Source organism: Sardina pilchardus, chromosome 14 (genome assembly GCF_963854185.1).
Source record: "Sardina pilchardus chromosome 14, fSarPil1.1, whole genome shotgun sequence".
NCBI classification, from domain to species: domain Eukaryota; kingdom Metazoa; phylum Chordata; class Actinopteri; order Clupeiformes; family Clupeidae; genus Sardina; species Sardina pilchardus.
In genome coordinates this window covers 32,818,764-32,831,169 of record NC_085007.1, presented here as the reverse complement: position 1 = coordinate 32,831,169, position 12,406 = coordinate 32,818,764, and positions in this window count along the sequence as shown.

The following is a 12,406-nucleotide window of genomic DNA, read 5'->3' as shown; positions in this document are numbered from 1 at the left end:
TTGATGTTATAAAGTTGATCAATCCAACAGGCCATTACGCAATACATTGACAATACCATTGCATTAGACATAGTCATCAGACTTATCAACATAATTGTTTGAATGAAATGATTGATTGAAATGTAAAAAAACAGAACCTTTGTTCTCTGTTGATAGGAGAATAAGGACAAAGTTCCTGCTTTGTGGAAATAATTGGAAAAAGTCTGTGTAATGGCTCTGGTCAACCACTGAAGGTCAGAGTGGTGGATAAAACCTTGGAAGATATCCCTGTGATAAACATCAAACAGTTGCACATTCTCATCTGCAGTAATTTAGACGTCCTCACAAAGTGTTCAGTGGCAGCATCAATATGGTGATAACTAGTGCCTAAGATGCCCACAGAATACTTTTTGGAAATAGAGTATCAGGGAAAGATGTGTAGTTTAGATACAGATCATTATATTTAGAGGATTTAACTCATGGACTTTCAACAAACTGTGGGTGTTATCCCCCAATCCCATGTTCAATAAGAATGAGTGCTTTGTAACATGGAGCTGATTAACTGGTTGACAGCCAACTGTGTGAAATTGGAGTTGGGCTGGTGGGCAATCAGATAGGGGCACATAGATCGGCTGACTGCCCAATAAAACCATGCAAGACACTTTGGGAAGAGGTCGAGCAGGTGAGGAGACACAGCGTGTTGGGGGAATGCGGCAGTTGTGCTATCTGTCTGTCGCTCTAGAGGCCTGGGATCTGTGCCCTGGTGATCACCTACAGGAGGACCCTGGGACTCAGTGTGGATGATTGACTGACTGATACTCCCTCTAAGAACGGTATGTATGTCCTTTTTATGCGTTGCCTATCCCACACGGGTTGGTAGAGGGCTGTAGCAGAGGACCATATGGCACTGTGGGTTTGCTGTGCTGTTTTTGCTGGCCATGTGAGGGAATTTTGGCCTGAGTGATACCCCTGCTATAGATTGCCAGTCGAATGATGTGTGGAGGCCTTAAATAAATAATTGTTAAATTGCATCTTTGTCTGGTTGTCTATGCCTGTCTAGGGCAGCGTTTCTCAAACTGTGGGGCGCGCCCCACTACTGGGGCGCAGAGACATGCCAGGTGGGGCGCGAACTGAAGTGAAAAAGCGGAGATTTTTTAAAAATCTGTATGCCTTCCTTTATTGAGAATTAGGCTACGAGCATGCACCTCCATCTCACAAAACACACACACACACACACACACACACGGTCATCTAAACTCTTATATCATTGACCAGATGAAAATGTTCTGTCCTAGAACCATATTTCGAAAAAAATGATTGACGTCGGAATTTGAATTGCAGCGGAAACAAACAAAAAGACGTTAATGCTCGAGACGAGCGCAGTGAAATTGAAGGATATCTTGGCTATCTGTCCAACAACACCATTGCTGTTCTGCGATCTCCAGGAACAACTGCTTGACAAACGCAAACACTCATGTTTTGCCTTGCAAGCGGACAAGGCCACTGACAGTAACAAAGGTGGTCTATTTATTGCTTATCCACTTTGTCAACTTGATAGCAAGCAAATTCTATTCTGCTAGTAGGCTTTGTCAAAAGTAGGGTCACTGCTTATGAGCTATTCAACGTTCTCAACAATTAGTCTACCTTGCAGAACATGACAACTGTGAGCAGGGCTCTGAACCAGTTCAAGGAATGAAAACCGAAAACGATCAGAATTTTACGAGGAACGGAAACGAAAACGAAATGGTCTTCAACTGTTCCGGAACAGAAACGTTATTCTGAAATCCATAAAACCGGTTAATAACGTTTTTTTTTCGTTCTCTATATATTATATAAAATTTCACAAAAGCATAGCCTATGTCAGGGGGGAAAAATACTATTTTCGTTTGTCGCCCGCTAGGCTCAATCCAGGCAGCTGTCACGATTTCCTATTTCCACCACAACCCTGGCAAGAGGCGATTGGGACTGTTGTCACTGTTGTGCTTTAAAATGAGACTAAACAGCGCACGCGTAAATAGCACGTAAGCTTTTTTTTTTTTTTTTTACTCGTCTGTTGCACACCTATGTTTTTCGCGCATTCTGCCATCCCAGCTTCTGACACACCCACATAGCGCAAATTTGACATCAAGGCGGCCTTATGAAAGAGGCGTGATTTATTTTAAAAAAGAGCCAGACTTATCTACCGCCTCCTTAATTTAGGTTGATATGAAAACGTGGAACGTGGACTTTCTCATTGACCTTCTGAATGCCATTTAAATCCAGAAAGAAAACCACCCAGTCTTTGATTTTGATAACGTATGCAAGGTGAACTGAATAAAGAACTGCCTACAGTAAAATGATGTGTCATCACATAGCTTAACAAAGAAATTACTTAATGAAATTTTACTTTTGCTTTGACGTTTGTTTATAAAGACTCAAGACGTGCTTGAGGTGTGTAGATTTATAATTCAAAAACTCACGGTTGACAAAAAGGTTTCGCTGGCAGCTGCCTCGCATAATATCAATTTATCAATAGACCTCTGAAGTTCGCCTACAAAAAAGCTACGATCTTTGCCCATATTTGGAGTTACGGTATCTGACCATTTTTCCTATGGGAAATTAACATGGGGATTTGGAATTCACACCTGTTAAACTCTCGCAGGGATGACAAAATCGGAAATTCAGGTGTTTTCCTGAACACACTTTTGTCCTCTGCCTTCGAGAGGAATCTGTAATCTCCGGTATGCGAAGGCGGCAGACTTTGATTTTTGCTACCCCAGAGCTAACTTGCGATGCATCTTGCCATTAAGTTAGTTAGCCAGTTAGCTCTGGGGTAGCAAAAATGAAAGTGTGCCGACTTCACGTACCGGAGATCACAGTATGCACAAGAAGGCAGAGGACAAAAGTGTGTTCAGGAAAACGTCTGCATTTAAGACTTTATCGTCCCCGCGAGAGTTTAACAGGTGCGATAATTCAAAATCCCCATGTTATTTTCCCATAGGAAAAATCGCCAAATACCGAATTTCAAAGATGGCAGCTTTTTTGTAGAAGAACTTCAGAGGTCAATGGGTAATTCTCAAATTCAAGGATTGGTCCTTCCAAGCCACTTTTTCAAGGACGGTACGTCATCAAATCTCGTCAAGCACTGTTCCAAAGTCAAGGATGCTTTCAAATTCTAGCAAGTACTGAGTCCTTCGTTCTGAGAATTTCGGAGAATTTTGGAGGATGCATCGATGGATCCTCGGAGTGAAGAAATAACCCACAATCCTTTGCGTATAAACAATTAGAATTTTTCTGATGGTGCGGTAAAAAAAAAAAAAGAGGGAGAGGGAGAGGGAAAATAGATGCAAAGAAGCAGTGCGTGTTAATGTAGGCTAAATATGATTTATGTAATAAATATGATTTATGAATGAATTTAATCGAGTCAGTACCTTTCCGGAAATGTCACTGCTGCAGCTAGCAACGCGTTAACAACATTTTAATAACATTTCCGGAAAGGTACGGACTCGATTAAATTCATTCTGGACTCTCTATCCGACCACATAAAGACGTGGGGATACTTCGGATTGGCTTTAGGGACCCTCTACTCACTACCACGTAAGTGTAGTGTTGGTTGGAACAGTAGAAGAGGTATAAAAATAGCGTTTTGTAGCGGCGAAAGGACTTGCCCCGGTCACTTCCAGGCTAACGAGTTTTGGCTAAAAACGGTGAACTCGAACATTCTCAAAATACATCCGAATGACATGATTTTGGTGTCAACTCAACGTATGTACTCCCAATAGTCCGAAAAATTGATCTAAAGTGCATTTCACTCCGGATTATCCCTTTAAAGCCTACCAGTTGGGGCAAGGACGCCTTTGGGTCATTCCACGTCAGTTCAACCAGAGCGCACGCACTTGCGTCTCAAAAGAAATCTGAAAAAAATGTTTTTGAGACGCAAGTGCGTGCGCTTTGGTTGAACTGACGTGGAATGACCCATTTTTCCCTGACCCAATCAGTTAGCTTTAGCTGCTGGTCCGCTCTTTGATTTAAGATGAACGACAAGGCTTTAGATGCGCCAGAATATACACTACTACTTAAAAGTTTTGGGATAACTGTTTTACATGTTAACACATTTTTACCATCTTCAAAGCATCGTAAAACCGAATGTAAGCAATTAAATGAAGGAATACATTCATTTCAAATAAAATAATTAATTCTGTCTCTAACAAAGACCCTGGGTCTTGGTTCATTTTCTATATTTCCTATTCACACTAATTGTTGGAAATATTTTCTTCTAGAATGTATCACGTTGTTGAGTTTCTGGAGAGCAACGAAGTTGAGGTAGTACCATCAAAATGGCTCCGTGGGGACAAAAGTTTCTGGCCTCCATGCAAAACAATAGCTCTGTCCCGCAAGGCTGCGCAAAGACAAGACGAACCAACTTCTTTGTGGGCTTTGTACAAAATAAGAGTACTTTATTCTCATGGTATAGTAATGCTTTTACCCTGTTAGTTATTAATGTTTTCTTACTGCCTCAACAATCCTCCCATCTGAACCTAATCTTTATCGTCTTGTATTTATGCTGACAGAATCATATCAACATTCCCTGACAAAGTTGCCTATTGCAACGGTCCAGTCAGATCTGCAAACAGAAGAAGATGACGACCGCGTGCCTGAGTTCCTGAAGAGAAAGAATCGGTAATGAGCCACAGTGAGATTTAAATTACATCAGTGTTTTTGTCTAAGAATGTAAGAACACTTTTAAACTAGTTTTGATTTTGTCATCTTTAATCAACCAGAGACTGCAGAAGACCACAAAGCAGTGACGAAGAAGAAGAAGCCCGGCACGCAACGTTTCAACTAGCAAAAAGACTTACACGCAACTAGCGAATGCTCCCCTGATCACAGCCCCTGAAGGTAAGGACTAACATTATGAAATCTTGTCAAGGGCCTATTTCACAGCAGCCGTTTTTCCCAAGAGGCTCAAGTGTTATTGATGACATCCAATAAGCACCTGATTCTGCTAAACTGAATCAGAATATTATTGGAAGAATTCTTGGGAAAATTACTGGACTTATTGGACTGCAGTCATTTTTGCACAATTATTTTCATTCATCTTTGCAAAGGTGTCTGAATGAATGAAAGTAATGTTAAAGGAACACTTCACCGTTTTTTTTTTCCATTTCATATTAAACTATGTTATTCCCTTAACTAAGACGAGTTGATGCATACCTCTCACGTTTCAATGCGTGAACTCACTGGTTCTCGTGCGCTGTGCTACTTTGATAGCACTTACCTAGCTAGCTGAAGTTAGAAGCGACCAAACATCTCCATGTTTTCCCTTAGTTAAGGGAATAACGTAGTCTAATATGAAAAAAACGGTGAAGTGTTCCTTTAAAATGTCAATGTAGCTCTAGCTGGAGGAAATCTGTTATCTCCCTCCTCTGCAACAGAGATCATGGCGCCTTGGTCCTCAAGAACTCCACCCCATGCAATGAACATCACAGCAGCAGATTGGTTTTCTGATGCTACGGCCTCCACAGCAGCTGATCAGTCTTCTCCAACCCATCCTAAAGACAATCTAACCTAACGTCAACGTAAACGTAAACACTGTATTTAGCTAAAGACAAGCAAGTTACTAGCAAGTTACAAGCAACTAGTTGCACCATTTAGGTTCAAGCCTGCTTACAGTCGTTTCTAGTACAAACTGCATCTCTATCATTTTCACGTTTGTTTGTTAGCAAGCTAGTCGTTTCAGCTATAGGACTTGCCAGCCAGGCAATCATTTACAGCTTTGGGCATCATTCACAAATTAAAAACCTTTGTGAACAGCGTATTGTACATTCCTATTAGGACAATCACACACCTGGAAACACTTCAAAGAACATACTAGCTCATCCTGTAGGCTAATATGTGTAGCCTACATAAAATATCCTACTGTAAACTAACGTTACATTTGCTAGATATCCTACCTGTTGCTGCATCATCGTTGATTGGCGTTGTTTGAGATTGTATACCGTGTTCCAATGGTGTCTAAATCTATAGCCTATGGCCTACTTTTAACCTGCATTAGTGTATATGAAGGCTATGTAAGCTATCCTACCAGTCGTCACTGTAGGCTACTAAAGTGTCAGCTCTTGCAACTCGTTTTAAGTATAGGCAACTTCATTTCAGTCTTTTAAAGAGTTATTTTCCAAAATAGCCTATATCCACAATTTTGATGCATTTTCATAAATCACTTTTTAAATGTGACTTTCCAAGTAATTTCAGTGGAATTGTAATTGGGTTATTGTTATTTATCTTTTATCTATTCTTCTGTGTAGCCTAGTTGTCTTTTTAACTATAGGCCTGATACAATGTTTTACACAGTCAGCAACCTTTTTGCATTTACATGCAATGGTAATTCCTTCCATGGAATTCCATTTTCTAGTTTTAATTGTAATAGCTTACTTAACCTCCTAAGGCCCAAGCAGTTTTTTTACATGCAATTTTTATTTCACTATGCTTTTTGGGCTTGTTTGAACCTAATTAGAATAAAAACTAAGCATCATCTTTTGATATGATGTACTTTTAGAGAAAAATGATGTCCACATATGTGGACGCTGGGTCCGAACTTCCATAAAACACAAGCATGTAATAGAATGAAAAACTCTTTTTTTTCACATTGAACCCAGCAGATCTTCCCTGACTGCTTTTGCATGAAATGCACACATTTTTTTTGAACATCTTTTGAATAATTGGGGGGGGGGGGGGGTCAGTGTGCTGTGTGTGTGGGGCAGTGGCATACTGATGATCCAGAGGGTGGTGGGCAGTGTGTTGTATGTCTGTGGCTAATAAGACGCTGGTAGGGGCAGTGTGTGTGTGTGTGTGTGTGTGTGTGTGTGATGGGGGGGTTGGCCAGTGTGCTGTGTATGTGGGGCAGTGGCAGATTATCCGGAGGGTGGTGGGCAGTGTGTTGTATGCATGTGGCTAATAAGGCACTGGTAAGGGGCAGTGTGTGTGTGTGTGTGATGGGGGGTTGGCCAGGGGCAGGGGCAAGTGCAAAAAGCATTTGGGGGGTGGGGGTGGTAAGAGTAAGCTGCAGGGGGTGAATGATGTATGTGTGTGGAGGGGGGGAACACCAAGGGACAGAAGAAATCTTGGGCAGATCCACGGCTCAAGGGGCCAACCCAACTACCTGGGGTCGAGCTAGTAGAGGGAGCCTGTAAGTGTGTGTGTGTGTGTGTGTGTGTGTGGGGGGGGGGGGGGGGGCAGTGTGCTGTGTGTGTGAGGTGAGGCAGTGGCATACTGATGATCCAGAGGGTGGTGGGCAGTGTGTTGTATGTCTGTGGCTAATAAGACGCTGGTAGGGGCAGTGTGTGTGTGTGTGTGTGTGTGTGTGTGTGTGATGGGGGGGTTGGCCAGTGTGCTGTGTATGTGGGGCAGTGGCAGATTATCCGGAGGGTGGTGGGCAGTGTGTTGTATGCATGTGGCTAATAAGGCACTGGTAAGGGGCAGTGTGTGTGTGTGTGTGTGATGGGGGGTTGGCCAGGGGCAGGGGCAAGTGCAAAAAGCATTTTTTGGGGGGGGGGTGGTGGTGGTAAGAGTAAGCTGCAGGGGGTGAATGATGTACAGTATGTGTGTGGGGGGGGAGCACCCAGGGACAGAAGAAATCTTGGGCAGATCCACGGCTCATGGGGCCAACCCAACTACCTGGGGTCGAGTTAGTAGAGGGAGCCTGTAAGTGTGTGTGTTGGTGGGGGGGGGGGGGGGGGGGGGGGGGGTTGGCCAGTGTGCTGTGTATGTGGGGCAGTGGCAGATTATCCAGAGGGTGGTGGGCAGTGTGTTTTATGTATGTGGCTAATAAGGCACTGGTAAGGGGCAGTGTGTGTGTGTGTGTGTGTGTGTGATGGGGGGTTGGCCAGGGGCAGGGGCAAGCGCAAAAAGCATTTGGGGGGGGTGGGAGCCAGTGTGCTGTGTATGTGGGGCAGTGTCATATGATGATACAGTGGTTTGGTGGGCTGTATGCTGTCTGTAAGTAGTGTGGCTTCCTATGATGCAGTGAAGTAGGGGGAGTTAGGTGAAGGTCGGGTAGGACGGCAGTCGTGTGTGTGTGTGCGTGTGCGTGTGTGTGAAAAGTTGAGAAGTATTCCATTGTAGTGGATTGCATGGAAAAGTGTGGTATATGTGAATTGCAATCAGGTGTGTCTGTGTGGGGTGGGGTGGGGGGCAGTGTGCTGTGTGTGGGGGGCAGTGGCATACTGATGATCCAGAGGGTTTACCGACATTTTTAACCCAACTAATCTATGTATTTGTATGTGTTTAGTTGTTGATTTGTTATTTATTACATTTAGACAATGTACAGCTTTTAGCTACACCAGAAAAACTTTTTTTTTTATTTTTTTCTCTAGGAACTTCAGTCCCTGCGTACACATACGTGTACGTCATGTTTAGCGACATGCTAAGTTCTTATTTTACAGTTTTTTTTCCGATTTTTTTTGTCATGACTAATGTTCAACGCTTCTTTAAATACCTAAATAAGAATAAGCTATAAAATAATACAGGATTTTTTACCTGGAAGATGTTTGTGTATGGAGTGGCCACTTGAATTTTCGCTTGTGTTTGCCGCCATTTTGTTTTTTTACCGTAGTATGTTAGACACTTCTGACATCACCAGATGGAAGCATAAGTGCCCCTGTACGTGTCCAAAGCATCCCCAATACAGTAGTGAACACGATTGTGGACATACAAGCTAAAATGTTCTGTCCACGTATGTTGCCGCTAAGCCCTAAGAGGTTAATAATCATGGATCCAGAGATTGTCCTGTTGTTTTTTTTTTTTTATTACATTCAATTATGGAGGAGATGGAAAATGAACAGCGCCGGCGACGAAGAGTAGTTTTTCTTCGGCTACGAGAGGACAATAATCAGGTAAAATACAACTGATACATTGTTTAGACTACTAAGTAACTAGTGAAGATGTCGGCTACTCATAGGCAACAGTGACAATTAATGTTCGCCTAGAAATCAGAATAATTTATGCGGTTGTAACATGCCAATGAATGAGTGTCAACGAATGGTGGTTGGTTAACATTACGTTCCCGTTAGTGATAAAAGGCTAACGTTACTGTCAGCGAATGATGGCAGGGTTAGTGTCGTTAGGCTTGTTACCTTACCAACAGTCAAATGTTACGGTAATCTTTTATTTATTTATTTGATATTGGAGATCAGGTTAATCAGCACACAGAATGGTTTAGGCTACTGTGTGCATTACTTATGAAACGTGTAAGCCTACAGTAGGTGTAAATAAGCAACCTCTTAATTGAATGTTAAGCAAAAGTAGTAATAAAGGCCAAGATGTTAATAGGCCTGTTTGATTAATAGTTTTTTTTTCTCTTTTCCCTAAAACAGAATGGACCAATCATGTATTGCAAAATCAACCTCAGCGTCCCAGTCCTGGACAGATTTTTTAATGATGAGGACACTAGACCTGATTTCAGGCTGAGCAGGGAGGCCCTGGCAGTGCTGCTGGACCTCCTCCAACAGGAGCGAAGGCACGGATGGGGTGCCACTATTGAGATCCTTGTTTTTTTGTTTTGGCTGGCCAGTGGGGAATCATACAGGGTGGTCAGCCTTTGGAATGATGAAAACGAGGTTTCGAGCCATCCGAATTGACGGCCTCTGTCCTAAAACCTCATCCATGAGGACAAACCAGGGCCAAGTCTCAGCAGTGGACTTGCCTCCTACTCCCTCTCCTGTGCCTGGGTACTTGCAATCCTATGTAGTGGTCAAGCATGACATTCAACAACAGGAACAGCTAAACAAAATCCAGCAAATCTGTGTTTATTTCTCAATGTGAACATCATTCCATTTACATAACATTTATTATTTTGGTAGAAACTCTCAAATGATCATAGGGTGTGTCATATGTTATGGTTATATGGTTATTGTACTTGGCAGGCATACAAACAACAACAAAAAAAAAACAGTAATAATTAAAGTGAACTAATTAAAACATTTGGTCGGACTGTAGTAGATAGCGTGACATGTCCATGTACAAACTTTATATTTCTTTTTGAGATTGTCCCATTTCTTTTTTGCCTGCAGTGGCTTCACCTTAGTCAACAGGCCCATTTTCTCCAATAATTTTCTAAGAACATACAGGGAACACAGGGAAGGACACTTGTAGTTAAATGTGACAGGGGCATCCTATGGTTAAACTCATCGAACTATCAGGATTAATATCACTACACCATTAGGACTAAATGGTCAAGTGAAAACAGAGTTGCACACGGCTATTGTGGATTTACCCCCATCCCACACTTGCCGAGAACTTCGCCCCTGTGAAGGCTGGCTCCATCTCCCCTCTCAAGCGAATAAATCTCTCGGTGTTTTCCTTGCTCCCTAACACAGAAGACAAAGAGGTCAGGTGAACTTTTATTCTTTTTTTCACAACAGCAAAGTGTAAGGTTATGTTGCAACGCAGTTGCATTTGGCTACAACGTTTTCTTAATGTAGCATAACACCAACGCCATCTAGCAGCTACTGGTACTGCAGACGTTGAATTTTGACGTTGACGTACACTTTCTCAAAACAAAGTTACTAGTCTGCATTAGCCTGTTCTCATAATAAGTTACGTATGATGAGCTCAACTAAAATAGTTGGATAAATGTATTTATTGTGATAACATTTTCTCATGCATGTGAACATACACACGTCGGTCTCATATTTCATATTTTGTATCTTGGAAATGTTCACCAAGTTGTGCTAGCGTCTTCTGGTTATAGCCTAGACTAGCTCAATAGCCTAACAGTATAGTACAACAATAACAACAGTGAACTAAAGTTTCTGTCTTATCAGGAATAAACGACTAAAGAGAAGCGATGATTTTGCCTGAAATCTTTACACAACGCAAGAGAGGGTACACAGCCGCTATACTTCTTTAACAGTAGTACTAAGCATTAGCCCAACAGCAGTTTCTTTCAATGTGATGTTTTCCCTTTCCTAGATGTTCAAATCGAACCTGCAAACCATAGCTCATCTAAACACATATATCTATACCCCTGAAATAGGAACTAAGAATGGAGCCACTACAAAATGTTAGTTGACAAAGCCATAACTGTTAAGTTAACGTTAACGTCAACGTTAGCCCAGTTGAGTGGTGACATTCACAAAACAGTTCATGTGACGGCTAGTTAATACATTCTGACATGAACTACTTCTGTAAGGTCCATTGTATTCACATAACTATCGGAGCATAAGTATCGAGACAAGTTCAAAGCCAACACTTACATTTAAAAACATACTCCTCCTCTCCAGTCGGTGCCGCTGGTGTTGCTGCCTGTCCCGCCATAACATCGTCTTGAATGAAAGAAACGTCACAGGCGCGTTCAATGGTAATTCAGAATGTTGGGCCAGGTAGGCCGCGAAGCATACACCCGATGCACACTCCGTTTGGGGGAAAAGAAGGGTGGGTTTGTCGGCCGGATTCGAAGGAGCCTACGAAATGGGACAGTACTAGGCGCGCCTCTATGACGCAACCGGTCTACGAATCCGGCCTTAGAACCACGCAGCCCCTGGAATGAGACACAGCTATTGAATGAACAAATGATTGCATATGGTGGTATAGAGCTCCCCAGTCCCGCCCCTCCTCCGAGAGAGGTGCTTGTCCGGAAGTAAAATTCTCATTCATTTCTCCCATTGACTTCTGGAAAAATTCGGATATAAAGAGTTTTAGACCATGCCTTAGGCTAACCAGCTACGATGTGACTCATAAGCATATAACTTATAATTTCGAGTGAAAAAATGAACAGAAAATGTAAAAAAAGCGAAAGGTACAAGACTGTGTACATATCTTAAATTCCGAGATAGAGAACTCAAATCCCAGGATGCTTTGCAAACGTACACACATTTCCAACATTTGCAGCCTAAAGATAGTTTAACATGGTTCCATATTAATCTGAGAAAAGAAGATGATTACTTCCTACCGTTTCCATTGAGTAAATTCAACCTTCAAGATGAGAAAACCGTTATTTTTCGGAAGACCACACATCGGTCCTGATCAGCCCTGCAGCCATTTTAAGTTTTGAAGTTCCAGCGAGACGAAGCTGGACGATAGGCGCGGGAAAAGCTGAGTACAGTTTGTTTGGCATTGCCATGGCAACGGCGATCTCTACCAATCAAAGGCTCTGCTTTCACCAGTTTTACACGTTAGGGTGTCGGGTAGTGTAGTACTCTCTCGTTAAATCGTGAATAAAGCATTGTTTTCTCAAAACAAGGTTGATGCCCCCATTAACTTTTGACATCTATATGAGCAGGTATAATCGCTTAGTCACATCGTAGCTGGTTTTAAGTCTACCATGGACGGTTACGATGTTATGGCTTATTCTCCAATTGTCAATGGAGAAATTGTATTGGATTTTTACTTCCGGACAAGGCTGTGGGCGGGACTGGGGAGCTCTATTTCCTTCCATTGTTTAGATGCTAGG